The sequence below is a fragment of the Macaca mulatta genome, chromosome 7, assembly GCF_049350105.2.
Source record: "Macaca mulatta isolate MMU2019108-1 chromosome 7, T2T-MMU8v2.0, whole genome shotgun sequence".
Taxonomy (NCBI): Eukaryota; Metazoa; Chordata; class Mammalia; order Primates; family Cercopithecidae; genus Macaca; species Macaca mulatta.
In genome coordinates, this window is record NC_133412.1 from 94,033,415 (window position 1) to 94,042,463 (window position 9,049).

At 43.3% G+C, this 9,049-nt stretch overlaps 1 pseudogene; it reads right to left on the reverse strand.

Annotated features, from left to right (window-relative positions):
• Positions 1-175: 175 nt before the first annotated feature.
• LOC114679670 (myoneurin pseudogene) lies at positions 176-7,114 on the reverse strand (annotated as a pseudogene).
• Between the last annotated feature and the right edge of the window lie 1,935 nt (positions 7,115-9,049).

Sequence of the window (9,049 nt, forward strand, 5' to 3'; positions counted from 1 at the left end):
CCAGCACCATTTATTGAAGAGCGTCCTTTTCTCAGTGTATGTTTTTGTCAACTTTGTCAAAGATCAGTTGGCTATGAGTATATGGCTTTATTACTGGGTTCTCTCTTCTGTTCCATTGATCTATGTGTCTATTTTTATACCATGTTGTTTTGGTTACTATAAGCTTGTACACTGGCTATGTTAGACAAGAGTGTTCTTTCAGAACACAGCTTGGCTGTGATTTTCCACATTTTTGTTTCACTGTAACAGTTTGCACATCTTGTGCTAGAAAATAATTTTCCACAGCTTATGTCAGCTCAAGTTCTGAATTATTTCTTTGTGCAACTTGTTCTACTCTGGGTGTGGACAATTTATTTGCATCTAGGAATAATTCAATAGATGCATTCTCTAAAATGTCACTGAGATATTACACTGCTTTATTCTATTCTGTCTTCTGGGAGTTGAAAGACTTCTTTTTCTTTTTAGTTTGAGGTGACTTCTTTGCCAAAACCTCTTGTTCAGGATTTGCCTGAACTAAATTTGTAGATACTTTTGATTTCTCCCAATCATTACAATCTTACAATAGAGTAAGAAGACAAGTCTGTTGGTTCAATTCAATGTTTCCAGTAATGCTAAATATCTCTGTCAAGATTTAATGTTTCTATGTATGTAAACTCCAGCTGTTTCTGAAATTTATCAGCCTTCACCTGATTCTGATCAAAAAGACTTTATTCTCAGAAGTGCTTCTGTAGATAACACCAAAATACTCACTAAAAGAGGCAAGCACATTCCTATGAGCTTTAAACTGGTCTCCAGTTTTCAGTAACACTTTCCTCAAGTTTCTTTAAGTGCACACTTGTAGCCTTCTCAAAGGCTATCAGAATTTACTAACAGTCTCCTCAAGAAATTTTAGGCTTTCAGTGACACTTTCCTCAAAGTTCTTGCAGTTTCCTTCCACTGTGAATGCCACTCCAACTTTTTAGATTTTTACTATGGCAGCATCTCATATCCATGTACCAAAATCTGTATTAGTTACTTACTACCATGTAATAAATTGCCCTAGAAGTTAGCAGCTTTTAAAAAACAATAAAATATTGGCCGGGTGCAGTGACTCATGCCTGTAATCCTGGAACTCTGAGAGGCTGAGGAGGGCAGGTCACCCTGAGGTCAGGAGTTTGAGACCAGTCCAGCCAATATAGCGAAACTCCGTCTCTACTAAAAATACAAAAATTAGCTGGGTGTAGTGGCCCATGCCTGTAATCCCAGCTACTCAGGAGGCTGAGGCAGGAGATTCGCTTGAACCCAGCAGTCAGAGGTTGCAGTGAGCTGAGTTCGTGCCACTGCACTCCAGCCTGGGCAACACAGCAAGACTCCATCTCAAAAACAACAACAAAAAACAATAAAACCAATAAACAGTTACAATTTCACAGTTTTCTATGGATCAGAAATTTGGGAGCATATAGTTGGGAAATTGTGGCTTGGCTGTCTCATGGGGTTGCAGTTAAGTTGTCAACTGGGGCTGCAGCCAATTGAAAACAGGAAGGACATGCTTAGAAGATAACTTACTTATATGGCTGGTGTCAGTGCTAACTGTCAGCAGGAGGCCTCAGCTTTTCTCCATAGGGCTGAGTATTCTCATGACATGACAACTGCCTCCCCACATAGAAAGTAACAGTGTATTTTATGACCTTGGGAGTCTCAGAAGGCACACTAGTTATTTTCCCAATATCCTATTGGTTCTCAGGTCAACCCTATTCAGGGTTGGTCAGGGTCAAGAGGTGCTCGCTACAACGGTCAGATGTGGAGGATAATAGGAAATGCATTTAATATCTTGAAAACTAGCAAAAGAAAAAAAGAAAGGAAAGGATTAAACATGTATCCTGCATTTCTTTTGTAAACTGCATCTAAAATATAAGGGAAAAGACTGAAAGTAAACGAATGAAATATATATATATTTTTAATGAAATATATATTTAATATATTTAATATTAAATATATTTAATTTTATTTTATATATATATATATATTTTTTTTTCCCAGCACCATTTATTGAAGAGTGTCCTTTTCTCAGTGTATGTTTTTGTCAACTTTGTCAAAGATCAGTTGGCTATGAGTATATGGCTTTATTACTGGGTTCTCTCTTCTGTTCCATTGATCTATGTGTCTATTTTTATACCATGTTGTTTTGGTCCTCAGGGAGGATCACCTGAGCCCAGAAGGTAGAGGCTGCAGTAAGCCAAGATGGCACCACTGCATTCCAGCCTGCACAACAGAGTGAGATCTGTCTTTAAAAAAAAAAAAAAAAAAAAAAAAAAAAAAATTCTTACAAAAAAACTCTAGGTCCTGCTAGGTTTATCAGTAAAATTTCCAGGGGAGGGCTGGGCACGGTGGCTCACAACTGTAACCCTAGCACTTTGGGATGCCAAGGCAGGTGGATCACCTGAGGTCAGAAGTTTGAGACCAGACTGGCCAATGTAGCAAAACCCCTTCTCTACTAAAAATACAAAAATTAGCCTGTCATGATGGTGGGTGTCTTTAATCCCAGCTACTTGGCAGGCTGAGGCAGGAGAATCGCTTGAACCCAGCGGGAGGAGGTTGCAATGAGCCGAGATTGCACCACTCCACTCCAGCATGGGCGAAAAAGCAAAACTGCATCTCAAAAGAAAAAAAAAAAAAAAAAATCCAGGGGAACATGTTCTTGGGACCCCCGAGGTCTGTGTGCGAAAGAAAAATTAAAAGAGCCGGGCGCGGTGGCTCACGCCTGTAATCCCAGCACTTTGGGAGGCCGAGGCGGGCGGATCACAAGGTCAGGAGATCGAGACCACGGTGAAACCCCGTCTCTACTAAAAATACAAAAAATTAGCCGGGCGCGGTTGTGGGCGCCTGTAGTCCCAGCTACTCGGGAGGCTGAGGCAGGAGAATGGCGTGAACCCGGGAGGCGGAGCTTGCAGTGAGCCGAGATCGCGCCACTGCACTCCAGCCTGGGCCACAGAGCGAGACTCCGTCTCAAAAAAAAAAAAAAAAAAAAAAAAAAAAGAAAGAAAGAAAAATTAAAAGAAAAAAAAGTTAAAATTCCCAAACATTTAAAGGATAAATAATATTTATATTACACAAAATATTCCAGGGATTAGAAAAAGAGAAAATACAGACCAATTCATACTAAGAGGCCAGCATAACCTTGACACCAAAACCTGGAAAATAATGTTAAAAGGAAAGAAACCTATAGGTCAATTGCTCTCATAAACATAGACAAAAATTCTAAATAAAATATTAGCAAGACAAATCCAGCAATCTATAAAAGGGTAAATGTTATATGATGTTGAGTTTATTCCAAAAATATAAAGTTGATTTGACATTTAAATTAAAGGATAAAAATGCAGTTGTCACAATTGATGGAGAATAAGCATTTGATAAAATGCCATACCCATTCAGGATTTTAAAAAAAAATCTTTGCTATGCATTTGTTCAGCAGCAATAGAAACAAAATAAATAAAAACTTTCTTAGAAACATTTTTAAGTAGTGATGAAAGAGTGTGCCCTTAATCTGAGAAAAGATTACTATAAAAAAGTATAGCAAACAAAGTATTTATTGCCAAATATTAGAAGTTTTCACCCTGGCCCGGTGTGGTGGCTCACGCCTGTAATTCCAACACTTTGGGAGGCTGACATGGGCAGATTACGAGGTCAGGAGATCGAAACCATCCTAGCTAACACGGTGAAACCCTGTCTCTACTAAAAAACACCAGGTGTGGTGGCACGTGCCTGTAGTCCCAGTTACTCGGGAGGCTGAGTCGGGAGAATCGCTTGAACACAGGAGGCAGAGGTTGCAGTGAGTCGTGATTGCGCCACTGCACTCCAGCCTGGGCAACAGAGCGAGACTCCATCTCAAAAAAAAAAAAAAAAAGCTTTCCCCCTGAGATATGGAATAAAATGAGTTTATCCTCTGTTACTGTTTTGATTCAACATTAAACTGGACAGTTTATATTTAACAATGTGCAATGAGGTAATAAGGAATAAGTATGTAAGTACTGGAAAAGAAGAAACAAAATTTTCATTATTCACAGACAACATAAAAAACTCAAAATGAGGCCAGGCGCGGTGGCTCATGCCTATAATCCCAGTGCTTTGGGAGGCCGAGGCGGGTGGATCACGAGGTCAGGAGTTGAAGACCAGCCTGGCCAACACAGTAAAAACCCGTCTCTACTAAAAATACAAAAATTAGCTGGGCGTGGTGGCTTGTGCCTGTAGTCTCAGCTACTCAGGAGGCTGAGGCAGGAGAATCACTTGAACTGGGGAGGCAGAGGTTGTGGTGAAACGGTATCATGCCACTGCACTCCAGCCTGGGGGACAGAGGGAGACTTTGTCTCAAAACAAAACAAAGCAAACAAACAAAAGACTCAAAATGAATCTACAGAATTAACAAATAAATTTAGCAGGACCTGAATACAAAATCAGCACATAAAAATAAATTATTGTTAAAAAATAAATAATTGGAAAATAAGTTACCTTAAATTATAGCATTTACATCAGTATCCAAAATAAATTAATTCTAATGAAAGATGTGCAAGATCTGTATGCTAAAAGTGAGTAAATAATATTAAAACAATTAAAGACCTAAACAAAGGGAGGGTTATAACATTTTCATATATTGGAAGACTCAGAATTCTAAAGATTTATTCCATTTTGCTTATACAATCCCAGTTAAAATCCCAGCAGCTGGTTTTTAAAATTGCCAGCTGATTATTATATGGCAGATAAAACTGTCCCCCAAACCCCAATTCTTTCTCCAGCCAAAGAACTGGAAAATGGGTGGCCTAGTTGGAGAGAAAATCTTTTGACAACATTTACACTACTCCAGCCAAACTTCATGGCAAAAACTGCAGACAGAGCTGAATAAGGAACCTATATTTCCACCTCACCTAGCAATAATGAAGCACCATTCTCCCTTCCTGCAGTGTCCACAGAAGCTGAGCTGGGCATCTAGATTTCCACCCCTGCCTGCCAGCAACAGTGCCCCCCTCCCTATACCTGTGATAGCAGTGGAGGCTGAATCGGGTGTCTAAACGTCTACCCCTACCCAGCAACAATGAGGCACCTTTCCTCATGTCAGCAGAGGCTCAGGGAGGAGCATGGACTTGCACCTCCACCCAGTAGTAACAAGATGGTATCCAGGCCCCGCATGGTGGCTCATTCCTGTAATCCCAGCACTTTGGGAGGCTGAGGCAGGTGAATCACCTGAGGTCAGGAGTTCAAGACCAGTCTGGTCAACATGGTGAAACCCCATCTCTACTAAAACTTCAAAAATTAGCCAGGTGTGGTGGTGGGCATCTGTAATCCCAGCTGCTCGCAAGACTGAGGCAGGAGAATCTCTTGAACTCAGGAGGCGGAGGTTGTAGTGAAGCAAGATCATGCCACTGCACTCTGGCCTGTGCAACAGAGCAAGACTCTGTCTCAAAAAAAAAAAAAAACAAAACAAAAACCAAGATGGTGTCCCTTCCTCCACTAGCAAGGTGTCAGTGGAGTCCTGCTAAAATATAAAATTTCAATAAGATCCAGAAAATCATAAAATAATACCAGTATGTCCAAGATACAATAAAAAAAAAAAATCACTTGTCATACCAAGAACCCAGAAGAACCTCAATTTGAATGAGGCAATGATGGCAGCGGCTGCTCCAGATGGCCTGCCACTACCATCACACCAGCTGCAGCAGGGAGGCACCCGGGGCTGCATGCTTAGTGGAGCTGGAGGGAACAAGCCAGAGACCCGCCGCTTCTGAGTTGGGGCAGGAAGTCCCTGGATGTCGCTGCAGCTACCCAAACTGTGGCTGCAGATCGGGCCTCCCACTCCATGGAGGAAACAGGAGTCCCGCCCTCTTGGGCGGAGCTGCAGCTGCACAAATTGTGGCTGCAGATCCGAGCCTCCCTGCGCTCCTTGGGGGCTGGGATCAGGCAGGATCCCTGTCCTCCAGGGCACAGCTGCAGCCACCAAAACTGCAACTGCAGACCTGGGCCTCCCACTCAGAAGAGCAGGCAAGAGTGCTGTCCCCCCTCCCCACCCCCACACGCAGCTCAGCCACCCAAATCCTGACTGGAGACGCAGACATCCCTGCACTCTTGGGGACCCGGGAATGCCCCCCTGCCCTCGCAGGGTCGGAAGCACCTGCTCCCACTGCCTGGCTTCTTCCTGCTGCTCCCCCTTCCCATCTCAGAGTAAAGTCTGGGAGGATACCATAAATGACAGCAGGAGGCAGATAGATTCCTGGAAGGCAGTGGGTCCCTGGTGAGACCCCACCTTCAGGCCAAAGAGGGCTGGGGGCTGGGCTGCCAGTCCCATGGAGTGGGAACTTGTGGTGCCTTTTCCCAGTCACCCATGGCTGCCCATGGACCAACTGTGCACACTTCCTCCCCTCTGAGGCCCATAAAAGCCCTGGGTTCAGCCAGAGCTGAGCAGAGGACAGGACAACCAGCTGTAGAGAGGAGCTACCCACTCTAAGGCCTCCTCTCTGTTGAGAGCTAGGAAGATGACTGGAAGACCTGCTTGCAGAAAGGAGAAACCCACTTTAGTGCCTCCTCTCTACTAGAAGCTGAACACTCTTGGGACACCCTGGCTGCAGACCCTGCTGTGGGTCTCCTGTAAGTTGTCTATTGCTCAGTAAAGCTCCTCTTCATCTTGCTCACCCTCCACTTGTCTGCATACCTCATTCTTCCTGGTCACAGGACAAGAACTCGGGACCCACCAAATGGTGGAGCTAGAAGAGCTATAATACAAACAGGGCTGAAACATGCCCCCTGTTTGCCACGTTGCAGGTGAATAGAAGGAGAGAAGAGCTGTGACTCCTCAGGGAGCCCAGACCTGGGAGCTCCCCAAGCCAGGACTGTGACTCCCTCTTTGGGGTCCTGCAGTGCCTGGCGTCTCCAAGCTTCCAGGCACCACTGCATTTCCTGGTGCTAGCCAGGGAAGCTGCTTGCAGTGTGCCTGGTCCAGCCACAGCCTCGCAGAGAGCCAGGGCCCTTGCCAGCACCTGGAGCTGCCCACCCCCCTGCAGCAGCTAGCATGTCTGACTGCAGCAGTGACTTGCTCACACACCCCTCACCACTGCATGCCTGACTCATCCTTGGCAGATGTGGGATCCATGCTGGTAGTGTGAGCTGAGTGCAGCCTGCAAATCCAAGTGGGCAGAATGAGCCCACAGGCCTGAGCAAAACTCAGGCAAAGGCACCACTGGCCAGAGGTTTCAGGCCAGAAAAGTGACACCCCAAGGATCCCGTAACAGTAACAGATGCCAACACTAAGATGACACAAATACTGAAATTATCTGACAGAGATTTGAATGTAGACTTAATAAAAATGCTTCAATAAGCAATTATAAATATGCATACAACAAATGAACGAATAGAAAATATACGCAAAGAAAAGTGATCCAGCATTTGTGTGATCAGAGTCTTAGAAAAGAGAAACAGAATGGGGATGAACAAATTTCATAAAAATAATGGCTGGATTTTCCCCAAATTTGGCAACAGACATCAACCTAAAGATTCAAGAAGCTGAGGAAACTCCTGACAGATGAACCCAAAGAAATCCACAACAAGGACATCATATTCAAACTTTTGAAAACTAAAGACAAAGAAAACATCTTGAAATCAGCAAAAGGTGCATTACTTAGAAGGGGACAACACTCTGTTTATTTTTATTTTATTTTATTTTTTAAATTCAAATACCAACTCAAACCAGAAGAGAACAACAATTCAAATGTCATGAGAAATCATAGAGGCCAGAAGGAAGTGGCACATTTTTCAAGTGCTGAGAGAACAGTCAACCCAACATTTTATATGCATAAAATATCCTTCAGGATGGAAATTCAGTTACATACATTTTCTCTCTCTTTCTTTCTTTTCTTTGTTCCTTTGTTTCTTTCTTTTCTTTTCTTCCTTTCTTTTTCTTTCTCCTTCCTTCCTGGCTTTCTGCTTTCCTTTCTTTCTTTTTCTTTCTCCTTCCTTCTTCTCTCCTCTTCTCTTCTCTTCTCCTTTTCTTTTTTTTCCCTGCAGCCTTGTCCTCCCAGGCTTCATTGATCCTCCCACTTCAGCCTCACGAGTACCTGGTACTACAGGCGTGTGCCATCATATCCAGCTAATTTCATACAGGGTCTCACCATGTTGCCCAGGCTGGTCTTTAACTCCTGGGCTCAAGTGATCTGTTCACCTCGGCTTCCCAAAGTGCTGGGATTACAAGTATGAGCCACTGCAACTGGCAAAGACATTTGCAAATAAAGGAAAATTAAGAAATTTTGCCAGCCAGTCTATCCTTTAAAATGGCCAAAGGAAGTTTTTGAAAGAGATGGGAAATGATAAAAGAAGGAATCTTTACATAGCAGTAATGAGAAAAGGACAATGGAAAGGGTAAAAACATGGTTAACAAAACAACAACAACAACAAAATTCTCTTCTTGATTTTTAAAAAGATTACATTTGATAGTAGTGTCACAGGTAGTCAGGCATGAGTGGCACAGGAGAGGGCTGTCCCTGCACCCATTAGAAATGTCCGGTGATAGTTCGGCAAGTATCACATTACACCTCTAAAAATGATAATGTGGCAGGGCCAGGGAAAGGCCATTTCCTGATGGTCCATACCTGTTAACTGAATGCAGGTTGCAGGGAGAAGCAACTTCCTGGGCATGGATGTTAAGAGACATGGTAAAGTATGATTTTCTGGGTACACTCCACCAGAAAAAGGAAGAAAGCCTCAGATTTGGGCATGCATGTAACTCCCTGAACACTGAGCAGGCTTGATTCCAAAGGGTAAGGAAAGCACTGGGCATGTGGAAAGCCCACCCTAAGGGAAGAATCATGGGAAACAGGCAAACCTACGAAAGTCCTAGGATAATGGTTAAACAGGGCATTTAACCTCTATTAAACTTCACGTGCCAGCTTTTTTTTTTTTTTTTTTTTTCCAAACGCACCTTCCTTTCTTTCCTATTCTAAGGCCTTTTTAAATAAACTTCCATTCCTGCTCTGGAACTTGCCTTCATCTCTTTTTCTGCTTTATGCCCCTCAGTTGAATTTCTTCTGAGGAG